Here is a 13,792-nt window from a genome sequence, read left to right on the forward strand (position 1 = left end):
AAAAATTAGACGCATAGTGCTACTGTGCTGCATGTCAGCAAGTGCAGATTTGACTGGACGAGGATGGGGGAAGGGGGCGACTGGACTTATTAAAAAACAGGAGGATGGAAAAAATAAAAATCAACCCAATTACCCAGACGAGTTACTGTTCTCCAGCCTCCTGCGAGTCGGGCTGGTGATTGTAAAAATGTTGTAATTTGCAAGTGCTGATAGTGACAGAAAAATGGCGCCAGATCCTGTAGTATTGGAATTAGAAAAATGAAAGACGGGATTCGATTTTTCCTATCAGCAGTGTGCTTTTTCAGCTAAATAAGCTCATGTTTTATTTCCAACGTAACCTTTTTGCCTTAATTACTCAGTATCTCTGATCCAGGGTCCCTGCTTCACTTTTGGCATCAGCAGGGGTCGGCTGTGCACACTCGCATCAGGACAAGCTTTGATAATTAACCAGGCAAAATGAACTTTTATTCTCTTTCTTTTTCAAAACGCAAGATCTGGCCCATAATTACTGGTGTGTAATTAAAAGTCTCAACCTATCTGTTGGATTGGAGAGTCTCAATGAAAGAACAGGAGAAATTAGGCCTTAATCCTTCGAGTACTGCCTCCCGTTGTGTCCTCCTCACTTTATGCCCTCTTCACACATGTTGAAGTCAAGGTTTACATACACACACTTTGTCACACGTTTTATATATATCAACCCTGAAAAGACAAACCCCATTTAAACTCGGAAAGGTTTGGTTTTTATCCTTCTCTTCTCCTCTTGCTAAAATGTATAATATAGACCATTATGTCCTTTAAAAACTCATTACAGTATTTGAAATGGGAATCTTGGGAAGTCTGTTTAAATATTGCTTCCTCCACATTGTGTGGAGATGGAGGGGGGACACACATCGAGGGATGTGGCATGCAATTAAGAGCAGAATGGATTAATTTTCTTTTTTAAAGTTATTGAGACACAATGATGGGAGAAGCTTTTTCTGTTTTCTTCCCCCACACTCATCATCTGTATTGATGGCTCCCGTGTAAGCCCCACCGCCTGCCCTCTCCCGGTTAATGACAGTTTGCATTTCACACTACAGAGACCAAGGAAAACCCTTTGGCCTTTCCCTGTGAAGAGTGAAGAGATAGACCGAAGAAGAGAAAAGAGGTGTGACAGAGCCGTTTGACTTTGTAGGTCGTGGCTGTCGTGGTGTGGAGAGGAATTAGTCCCAAGACAAACACGTCAGGGAAAGTAAAAGGCATTAATTTGTTCACATGTTGGAACAGCCTATTCTTGTCTCCTCTAGAAGTCAAAAAATCTAAAAAGTTTGCAGCAAGGCAGAAATTACTTGGCAAATGGTACTTAAAAGCCTTGTTTGCAAGAGTTGTGAAGTCTTTAAACTAGCTTCCATTGACAGAAACTCACTGCTAAAAGAAATTAGTTCATTGATTTATCAAAAATGGAACTTTAGTTTTAGGGACTACACAAAACGAACATCTAGTACATCATTAAATGTGCATCTTGCTTTGTCTGGAGTGTAAAGCAAAAATGTTGGACAACACAGCTGTCCCGAAGCATAAGCAACACAAGCAACTGCCAGGCCAGCAGGGCAAGTTTGCATACAGTTTAATCAATAACAGCTGTATTAATATAAAAGAAAATTTACATAGTTTAATATTAATGTTACCAGAGCCATAATTTAGTATTAATAATATTTTAATTTCTGCTGCTCAAAAATTTATTTCCTGTGGTTACATAAACACAACATTGAATTTAGTACCTCCCCCTGAGTCCGCCGAGACTGCCAGAAATGAATTGTTGGCTCATTGCATTAAACTAGTGTTAAATGAACTAGTCACAAACGATGGAGTATGGAAAATACAAACAAAAATTGGTGTTGAGATGGGGAGTGAGTGAGTGATGGACTTAACTGATGGGCCTTACAACCTTGGGCTGGCCCAGTTGGACAATAATCACTTTTTTGTCTCAACAAGTTGTAATTTAGAGAAAATCCAAATGGAGGCACTCCATAAAGGGAAAGAAGATAAAGAAGAATTTAATTTACTTAAGAATAAAAAATAAATCAAAAGTGCTAATAAGACAGAAAACAAACTTACAAGATTTGATGCCAAACTGGACAAATGCAGAAAGAAAACCAGTACTGATAAAGATTTTATGTAGACACAGATGAACTCAATGGCTTGATGCAAAACAGGTGTGATGATTAGCAAAATAGGACCAGGAAGGTCTTAGTTTGCCAGCATGTACCAAAAACACACCATCGATAAACAGGAATAAGGAACATAAAACCAAAGCAACAAACCAAACGGACAAAAAGAAATCCAATCAAGGTGCACAACGTGAAGTTCCTAAAATAGAACAAACAGAGCAACTCAACACCAACAAACAACTAAAAATCCCCAAAACATCCTTTAAAAAAAAAAACATGTCACCTACGTGTTAGTTGGTAAGGCCAAACTTATACTCAATGACAACCCTACTACGACGTACATAAAAAAGGTTAATTAGGCACAAAATTTTCATAGTGATGTGGCGCTTTACTTGGTGTATAGAGTGTGGTAAGGGGCATTGAGAGAATCTTCTGTATGTGGAAATTAGTAGTAAAAACCTACTATTTGGCGAGTCCTAAAAGTGTAGCAGTGTCACAATTGTCATAAATATACAAATAGATTCATTTGATGTGTTCATTTAGGTTGAGTGAAAAAAATATTTTATCTATGTCAAACTTATTCTTTCACTCAGGGATAAAAAAGTTCTTAGGAAGCAAAACTCAAGAAATTGCAAAGCACTTTGGTGGCCTGTATTACTCTTAAACCAGTAAAATCACTATATAGTCCTTAAAACGCAGAGCTTATGATTAAACATGAGTATATATTAAATTAAACCATTCCTCTTCTTTTTAGCAGAGAATATTTAAAAAAAAAATGCTTTCATCAATTCAGGTACGGGAAACGACTTTCTAATCAGTCTCGTTTGGAGTCTAGCCTGCTCCCGTAACGTGGACCACTAATCCAAACGCAGCTCTTCTCCTCTCCTGCACCTCAAAACCCTCCTGATCCCGGATGAATTCTTACAATTAAAATGAAAAGGCATCAACATGCCAAATCTCAGAATGGAAAATCCAGAACAAATGCCTACACACCTCGTGGCCTTTCCTTTCATTGCACTACATCTTATCTCGTCTTTTACTACATCAGTGGAGGTGCAGAACAATGGGAGGACAAAACATTTCAACTCTTTATTTTGAACTGAATACTGTGATTTGAAATTTAATGGACTCACACAAAACTTATAGACTGATAGAGCCATTTGTTAAAACTGTTCTAGTCATCCAAAGTCACAAGGTTGATGTAAGGGTAGACCTGTCATCATTATGATATTTTGTCAAAGTAATTGATGAGTCTGTGAAGTTTATGGTCTATTTTGGAGTATTTACCTGCAAAACCTAGATAGAAACAATGAAGAACTGAGCTAAAATTAGTAATACATTTGCTTGTGTTCTTTTGTTTTATATACATCTAGAAAGCACATACAAAAGACTCATTTCAATCACCTAATTCCACAGTTATGTGGAAAATAAATATCACCTCTACCAAAGCAATATGTGTCAATGGCCCATGATGTCTTAGGATTACACATAATACCAAAAACAGAAGACATGTACAACATCAGGCAACTTTATCATAACAGATTGCTATTTTCTATGGAATGAGTGAATTAAAAGTAAGGAATGTCAAGTTTTGCCTATTGGGTCAACACGACTTTTAACTTCAAAAATCCAGTTTGAGCTGTTTGTCTGTTCTTCAGTGTTACTTACGCTATCAGTGTCATGATTTCTAGTATTTTTTGAGTTTGTTCTTAGTTTTGGTTTGGGTTCTTGTTTTTCCTGCTTTCTTGGGTTTTGTTTTCTCCTTTTGAGTTTTATTTTATACTTTTGGTTTTTGTTCTTGTGCTCTGTCTTGTCTCTGCCTCTTGGTTCTGTCCTCATTGTCTTTGTTTATCATTATCCTCTCTTTGCCCTCAGTCTACTCCTGTTTTCTGCCACACCCATCTCCACCTGTCTGTAATCGTAATCACTCACCTGTGCCCACTTCCCATGATGTCCCTGTACTTTAAAGTCTGGTCATTTTCTCCACTTCCCTGCCGGTTCATTGTTGATGTTGCTTGTATTATTGCCTTGCCTTGTCTCGTCTCGTTTCGTCTCGCCTTGTCTTCAGTTTGGATTTCTGTTGTAGTTGTTTTGCTGCCACGTCAGCCCTTTTGGTTTCTAGTTTTGTTATTTTAATAAATCAGTTTTCATTTTGAAGATGAGTCTGCGTATTGGGTTCGCCTCGCTGTCACCACGTCCTGACAATCAGTGTTTGTATTGACTATAAATCCCAACTGTTTAAGCACCTTTCACCCTGGTTGTTGACCTTGCTACGATGTAAAAAAAAAAAAAAATCAGCCATAATGTGAATGGTCTTTGCAGGGTCTTGGCAATATCTTCAGGTGTGTATTAAGACAGTGGGCTCCATATTGAGGTAATAGAGAAGGATAAGTCTACAATGATTTAGAGCTTGCACAAAACTTCCATAGCAAGGTTGTGGTGGTTTATCATTGTGGTGGTTGCATATCGGGGTCGTGAGTGGGTGGAGCGTGGGGGAGCATGGTGACAGTGTATCCATGATGTGAGCCCCTTGCACACAGTCGAGGATATAACATTGAGAATTTGATGCAGGACTGGCCACACTGGCTTCATGTCTAGGATAAAACCGTGATTGTGACAAGATCATACAATCAACCTACTGCAGACACGATACCCATGGTGGTAGCGTCACATGAGTAATTTTCTAGCAAGTTGCTGCTTCCTGACACAGTTTGAGAGTTTTGTGCCAGGGCAGTTGCATAGACAATAGGAGGGCATAGGAGAGTGTCTGAGGTATGCAAAAAATAGTAATAAAAAACTACTTGGCGAGTACTAGGAGCGTAGTAGCATCATTTATCCATCCATTTTCTTTACCAGCTTCTCCTTTCCGGGTCGCGGCGAGCTGGGACCTATCTCCAGCAGTCACTGTGCAAGAGACAGGGTACACCCTGGCAGGTTGCAAGCCAATCACAGGGACACACAGAGACAAATGAGACAAACAACCATTCACACTCTCACTGCAGTAGAATCATGTAGAAGTTTTTTTCAAATTTTCCACAGTTCAGCCAACTTTTAACTTTTATTTATTTCTACTATACATAATTTCCTCACAAACGCCACACTCATACTTTAGCACGTAACACACCTTCCTTTCATAATGAGTAGCTGAACTAGCTCACTGCAAATCATTTAATTGTAATATGTGTGGCAAATAGTGTGATTGGACTGTAAAATCAAAATAGTGACAAATGCTGGAAATTTTTTATTAAAAATTGACACAAACTATAGTGTTGCAACAATTGCAACTGGCAGATTTAAACAACAAATGAGTTGATCAGGTAAATTTAATGTTAAGCATGTCTTTACATTAGAACTAATGCAAAAAAACATTATTTTGACTAGTACAAAAACATAAATGAAGCAGAACCAGATCAAAATGTTTTAGCCTGAATTGTACTACCATTTATTATCATTTTTGTTTAAAAAAAATGCTTGTAATTTCAATTTTGATGTTGCAAAAAATGCCTGAAATTTAAGTCCAAAGCTTTTCTGCTTTTACTATCAAACACACACACACACAAACTCACACAACTACACTGTGGTGCTCCATCACTCCTGCCATCCCTTCATCACAACAGAGAAGCCTAATCACTCACTCTGTATCCTAACCAAAACAAAATGGTGCCAACCAGTAGCTTTTAGTCGTGTTTACACTCCTAACTCCCCATATCCCTGCTTCCCCACCCGCTCTCGTTCTCCCTTCCTTATGGCTCGTGGCGGCATGGGTGATTAATTTGGGCTGTGCAGACAGGTAAACACAGGCCTATTTACATGGCTTACCCGCCACCATATTTATACTCAACAGGACTAAGCTTCAGATAGAATATCCTCAAAGCTCCATCTGTTTATTTTCTCTAACTGCTCCTTGAGCTCCGTCCTGACACCCGTCCTCGACTTCTTCTGCCCACCCCTCCCCAACTCCACTATTCTCCTCTGACCTGCAGCTTTCTCCCGTCAGACTTTGGGTATTTTCATGTCATTTTCCCATTGAAGGCAATTTACACTGTTGTGATTTTTAAATTACCCATACAAGAATATTCTGATGATTTACAAAAACATAGAGTGGCTTGTTTGTTGTCTGCTACTTCTGACATTTTACCTATTATGAGCTGCTTCATTCAGTTCTCAGAGTAACAAACCATGGATTTTTCTCTTAAACTTTTATCTCAATCTTAACATCTTAAACTATTCTTAACAATGTTTCCTACAGCTAGTAAGAGTTATCTGTTATACCCCCTTTACTCTCTATGACGACTGTAGAAAAAGCAATGAATTGCCTATCTGCCGAGTACTAAGAGTGGAGATTGCCTTCAGTCATGTTCAATCAGGTTAACTAGATTTTGAGCGTTGCAGAAACATTCTAAAAGTTTGTCATGGAGAGCATAGCCGGATCATTATCCAGGGTGAAGAAGGACTATAGATTAACAATAACAATGTGGAAACAATGTACCCCAAAATGAGGGTTTAGGCTTGCAAAATTACAAAATAAGGATAACCACAAATAATCAAACAATCTAATATGCTAAATAAATCCTTTTCTATTACCAGTAGTAGTGTATTCAATCTCAATGTGCAAAAAAGACCTGTCTCTCCAGCAAATACCACTCCTAACCAGGAAACAATGCTTTAAAGTATAAAACACATGACAAAATGCCATAATCCTGGATATACCTGGCTGTTTAGAAACACAGTTTCTAATTAGCACAGATTTATGATATAATATTTTTTGACTACAGAGAGATGATGGTAAATATGTGCCCACTCGTGCATCCCCGAATGCTTCATCCTCATTAAACATTAGTTTATGTCTCACATAGAGAGTTAAACAAAAAATTAGGTTTCCTCAGGTAAATTAACCTGGATGTACAGAGGCATATGACAAAATAAAAAGCCTAATTTTGATATTTAGAAAAATATTCAAACATTGAAACTTTAGTTGTGATTCAGTCTTTAAAATGAGAAAGATAATAGCCTTTGTGAAGCAGTGCCATTGCTGCTTTAGGCCATATTCCTCCTGTAAAATTAAAAGAGTGTCTGGAATGCATTTTTATGAGTAACACATGAAGTATAGAGGCCAAAATTATGGAGCAGACAACAGTCAAATATTTTACTGCATATATCACTTGATCAAAATTGGTAGTGAATGTCCCGCTTACGTAACTCCAGCTTTCACATGTGCGGTCACAAGTGAGCAGACTGGAGGTGCTGCCATGCCTTACATTCCTGCAGCTGCACGCAGACTGACCCAGCCCTACCTGCCCGAGGTACGAGTCATGTGATTCTTTTGTGCAACCATGCTCGTCTTCGCTCAGCTGTGACCGTGGAAGGTAGACGAACAGGTTCAGAGATGACATTCTGCTTTGTTTAGAACAAGATGTCTCAGCTGTGCAAGAATGACTTGTGCAAATAATTCCTCCTAAAACAATATTTTGTTCTTCAGACATGCCTCTAACATGCCTTTTGTTGACCTAAAGCACCCTATTGTTTTCATTCAAATTTATTTTGTTGAACAGCTTAGCTTTTTTTCTCACACATTTACCAACATCTCTTTATTTTTATTTCCAGTGCTATATTTTTCACATGCTGCTCAGAGTCGAAAGGCACGCAGTGATGTTTCTGCTAATGTCTGTGTGGGAAAGTGTCCGTCTGTTAGCAAAATATCTCATGAACCACTAGATGGATTTTAATAAAACATTTAGAAAGTAACTGTTTAATGTACATCTACAACTTATTACGTTTTGGAGTCAATCCAATTCAGGACGGCCACTACAGCTAATCAACGTCAGACAACTCAAAAATGGCTATAATTCAGTCAATTTTACACATATTAAGCTAAATATTGATAAGTTACAAGATGAGAGTGGTAAGATGATTTTAGTGTAGAACTGGTATGAAAGGTGATGAGCAATTTGCATTCCTTTAAGGAACGCTAGGCCTTTAAATTAAAATTATAATTTAACCCATTTTTTTACTCTTAGAAAAGATACATCATCAGCTCTTATGATCAACATGTAAAACATATTAAATTTAAGCTAAATATCCTTTTTCTTTTTTGCACATTTTATCTTAAGTGGATTGCAACTGATGAAGACAGCAAAAAAGGGGTAAACTACTGGAAAATCCACTGATTCCAACCCTGCTAAGTGGTATTAGGAATATATACGAAATAAATGCAAGTGGTATAAAACACATACAAGCATGCAGTATCATACTTCTAAAAGTCGTGCATTTACAATCACTAATTTAATTACTGATCCACAGATTCTTAGTCTGCAAGCCGTTCTTTAAAGATTTACCATATGAGCAATGCTGCAAACATATCACACAGATGTTTTCCTCTCTCTGTGAATCCCATCATGCCTTTGGGCAGGGATAATTACTTATCAACACTGGAGTTCCCTTAAAGGGTTGTCCGAGAGCACACAGGCTGTCTGTTTGTCTGGGGATTTTTTATTCCACCACCTCTTGGAGATGATTTGTCTATTATCTTCGGTGGATTTGCTCCTCTCTTCATCTGCAGCGTATTACTGCAATCATAAAGCTGCAAGGTCAGGAGAAAGGCAAGGCAAGGGAGGGAGAGGAGGGAAGGAGGTGAGCTGCCTGGAGAGGAGAGGAGAGGAGGGGAGGGCAGGGGGGGGGGGGGGGTCTTCTTTCCAGACTTGTTTACAGTGGAGCTTGACTTGGAGAAAATGTTTGATTCAATAAGTTGTTGTACACTTGCCATGCAGTAAGAAATCATCATGTTTTGTGTGTAAAGTGAATGAATCATTACCTTTATTACCATTATGGCCATTGAGAAGATCTATTTTTCTGCCTTTTGAGAAAACCAAGAAAAGAAGATGCTTTGGAGCAAAAGTGCAGGATTTCATTTAGATATATATTTGAAAGGTCTAATTACTCCGATGCTTTTAACCAACACCTTTTACCAATGTGTTTATAAAAATTACTAGACATATTGTGGCAGTTTTCTTGAACCATTCTAAGAGTATGATTTTTTTTTTCCTTCAAACACAAAACAGCAGTGTTTTATTAAGTTTTTTAAAATATGGGCACATATTAAGTCAAAACAACTAATTAAATTCTAGTGTTTCCTTTCAGTGGGCTGTAATTAACAAAGACTGGTTCATCCAGATGCCAAACTAGCACAACAGGAGCTTTAAGCCATCGCAACACAAAGGAATGACAATACCTTGTACCTTCCAGATCGCGTCGAATCCCTGTTTTCTGATATGTTCAGGCTGGTTTGTTATTTCCAAATAGACTGAGCTGTGAGTTATGTTGCACATAAATAAACTCTTATCTCTCTCTGTCCATGAGTTGCTGCTGTCAGTTTCAGAGCATCAGTATGAGACATTACATTGCGTCTCTGGAAAGAAAAATGCTAAAGCCAATATCTCAGCTGGCTGTTGGAGACTAGTTGGCGTCTCAAAATTGGGTGAAAATAGGCAACTTTTCAATTGCAGTCTTACCAGTGAGTCAGCTTGCAAAATTGTACTCTTGGTGGTGCACATTATTCCGTTGCCCACCTCCACCCACATCATACCAAGGGCAAGAGCTTTATTTTGACACCTACATAGGAGCTCTCTTCTGACAGAAATCACATTCAGGTCTAAAAAACATACCATTGATAAATATTTTCAAAAACTCTATTCAAGTTTCAAATATTTGCTACCTAAAACATGGCCTCACTGCTTGCTGGTCATAAAAACGCAAAATTCAGTGAGACTGCAATGGAAAAATTACATATTTTCTTGCAATATTAAGTCAAGTCTGAGTCACCAACTTACCTCCAACAGTTGCATTTCACTGAAATACGACCTTAAAAAGACCTCCCTTCAGGTATTAAAGTGAAGTTAAAGGAGTCTGGAATAATGGAAACTTAATTGAGAACGACAACGCTGAAAATTTTGTGCCACAAAATAGTCAAAACTCAAGGGGCAAGGCTGCGATCTTCTGTGACTCAGGTGAGGGAACTGAGAACCTCTACAAACATTTTGAGACATTTTAGATTCTCCCTCATGAATGCCGTCTAACAACTAGTCAACAGATGCAGCTGAGTGTGATACTGGCTTAAGCTGTGCTCACTCTTGCAGCCCCAACTGCAGCACCAGCAATGAAAATTAGGTTGAACCAGTGAGTTGTGTTACTGTCAGTCCTATTCAAAACTGAAGCTGACAATTACTTTCAATTTGCTGCTGAATAATTTAACACAAGGCTGAATGATGTTGAAATTCTTATTTTATTGAAAAGCTAATTGCTAAAAAGTACTAGCAGATTGTTTGTTTTTTGTTGACTTTTTCATTGTACTAGTATAGAATGGGCTTAATAAAGGATTTTTTTTTAGTGGAATAACAATCAAAAGATCAGATACAACACAAAATCAAGATACTGACATGTTCTAATGTTACTGTGTTGCCTGCCAAAGGAAAGTCAGAAAGACAGAATTGTAATTTTTTTTTTTATCAAAGAGCATTCTGGGAAATGTGTAAACTAACTAGAGTAAGCAGGTTTTAAATGAGCAAGAAAATGCTCTTAAGATAACTCCCAGAATCTCCAAAGACTGATAAAAATGCAAATGCCTAAATGAGAAATTTCTGTTAATCAGCACCATCAGTAATGTAATCCAACCTCATCCAGATCTCAGCAGCCAAAGTAAGAGTCCTCTAAAGCGAGCTGAAGGTAGCAAAGGGTCATACTTTCTATTCTACATGCTGACACAGTGCAGCTAATACTTCACAAACCAGCCTTAATCAGCCGCTGTGCTGACAATGTAATTATGGAAGTGTCCGGGCAATGCAGACATCCAGGGAATTCTAATTATTTATAAGACAGTGTGGAAGACTCATTGGTTCATCCAAAGCACACAACTGGTTCTGCACACCTAAAAGCATCTCAACTTGACAGCTGGACCATAGACGTATTTTTGAAAAATAAATCTATAAGGAAATGCAGAAATATAAGGTCTCAGCTAAAATCAAGAAATAAAATTAGCAGTAGTTAACACGTTTGTTTTATTGTCAACTTTAAAGGTTTTAAGTTCAATGCTGATGCTGATCTTGACAGAGGTTTTGTTTTATAATTCGAAGGCTTTATTAGATCAAAATGTGACTAATTTAGGGATTTCCACTGCACACACAAGGTCATATGTTAATTTCTAATTTTGTGCGTAAGTAACAAAGGTACACAACTAATTCAAGGAAAAACTAACAGTGTCATAAAGTAGTTCTTGAATGCCATTTCTTAAATATTGTTTTTTTCCTAATGGAGGTGGTTGTTTCCTTTATTCTTCAGTGGGGTTCAGATGATGGTAGGAAGTAAATTTACATATTTCTAATACACAGATATCATCAAAGCTTCCACTCAAAAGCACATTTGTTGTCTCTAAGTTTCTCTTTTTTGCAGTGCATACCAAATAAAGGCATAAGAATGTTAGGATGTTAGGATCCAGTTGTGATCAGTGGCCTTGTTCATAAAACTTTAAATAGATTTATTTTCTGTATATGCGAACATATTCAGAAAACCATTTCAACACACATCAAACAATTTTATTGTCATAAATGTCAGTAATAGGTCTTATCCCACTCTCTTAAGGCCTCCATTACAATGGATGACAATCCTGCTATGATCTCTTCGACCTATTGGAATGTTACAGAATGTGGGCAAATTAGGAAAACCTCATCCAGTGTGAAGGCAGTCATGACGCTGCTCTGATTTTAGTACTCGCCGGTTTTTCTGTGCTAAAATATCAGCATGATATTACTGCTACAGGTATCACGTTTACTCTAGATTCTTTCCATGACCTTGTCGGATCACAGTTGTAGCCTAGATAGGAGGCTAGCGTTGCCAGTTCTGCTTCAAATTCTTGATAACTGAGCCTTGCTGGAGCCTGAAAGCCATACATCATGGATACACAGCAACCACACTCCCCCACACTTCACTCAGGACCTTGTAAAGCTGCCATAATTATGATAAACCACCACAACTTTGCTATGGAAGTTTTGTGCATGCTCAAAACCATAAAGGACCTACCACACTCTATCAGAAGTTATGGGGAATCCACTATGTTCTTAATATGTGTTTTTTTTTATGTAGTTGCAAATGTGTCATCCATTGTGAAGTGAACCCAACAACCATGTTTATCCATATACATGTTGTTTTTAAGTAGGCTGCGACTGTTGGTGAGAAATTGGCAACTCAAACTTGACTATTTATTTATCTACTTTCTTTACTTGCCTTTCCATGCAGGCTCTAAAAGGATCTGATGCTTATCTTTAGCTGTCATTGTGCAAAAGGCAGTGAACACCTTGGACGGTTTGCAAGTCCATCACAAGGCCCAATCTTGATTCAATATTCCAAAAACGTTTTTGGACCCAAGCAATTAGCAAGCTATGACTTGTTTTTGCACAACTTACAAAAACTGTAGGCTATGCACATTATTTTGTTGCTCACCTCTTCCCACATCATGCCCACCTCAGCCTGTTTGGCAGCCGCTCCCATGTTTATGATTGAATCTATTGGAGTACACTTTAGAAATGAAGATAGGCAGATTTGGACCTGTTTCTCAACAAATATTATTTATTGTTGGTGTGACTTTTAGACCTGGATATGTTTTCTGTCAGAGAGCTCCCATGCTGTGGTCAAAATACATCTCTAGTTCTCTTGAGATACGTTGGAGAAGCCAGTGGCAAAATCTAGACACCCAAACAACTATGTGACTATGTTGAGAAAGAAATTGTCAATTTGTTGAACATGTTCAAAATTTAAACAACAAGAGTGGGAGACTCTACCACTAACGTGAGAAAATTAGGAATTACTGTGAATGTGGCAAGACATTCTGGAGACTCTCCTGCGAATGCTGTTCACAAGGTTGACCAGCAGTCAAAGCCCAGTGAGACCCTTAGGAGACTCTTAGGTCTCTTTAAGCTGTGCTACTTCACACAAATGTAATTGCAGTTTTTATGTGCTAAAGACAAATTAAACTAACTTGTCCAAAGTGATTATCATAATCAGTGTCAGGAACGGTGGAGACGATGGCGAACCCAGAACGCAGACTCATAATAAGAGGAACGAAAACTAATTTATTAAACTAAAGGAACAAAATGAAAACAAAAAGGCTGACGTGGCAGCAAAAACTGAAACTAAGTACAAACATAGACAAACAAGGTGTGAAAAAACATGGAGCAAGACAAGACCAGCAGGGAACCTAGAACAGCAGCGAGACAACGAGCAAACCAATGACTAACACAGACAATGAACCAGCGACTAGTGGGAGAAATGACCGGGTATTTGAGTACTGAGGATAACGAGGTGAGTGGGAACAGGTGGAGTGATTTCAGAGTCGGGACAGGTGTAGATGGGCGTGGTTAACCGGCAAGTGAGTGACTGGGGAAGGGTGAAATGCAACATGAACATGAGCCAACAAAAAGCAAAATACAGAATCGAAACAAAACCCCAAACCAAAGAATAAAAATAAAACATAAACAAAACCCATAGAAAAACCAAATCACCACAATCAGTTGAATACTATTTGAAAATCATTGCAGAGTGGTGAAAATTTGAAGTTTTTCCCAATAGGATTTTCTCTCCAATTCTTGCTGTTCAAT

Source organism: Kryptolebias marmoratus, linkage group LG18, assembly GCF_001649575.2.
Source record: "Kryptolebias marmoratus isolate JLee-2015 linkage group LG18, ASM164957v2, whole genome shotgun sequence".
NCBI classification, from domain to species: domain Eukaryota; kingdom Metazoa; phylum Chordata; class Actinopteri; order Cyprinodontiformes; family Rivulidae; genus Kryptolebias; species Kryptolebias marmoratus.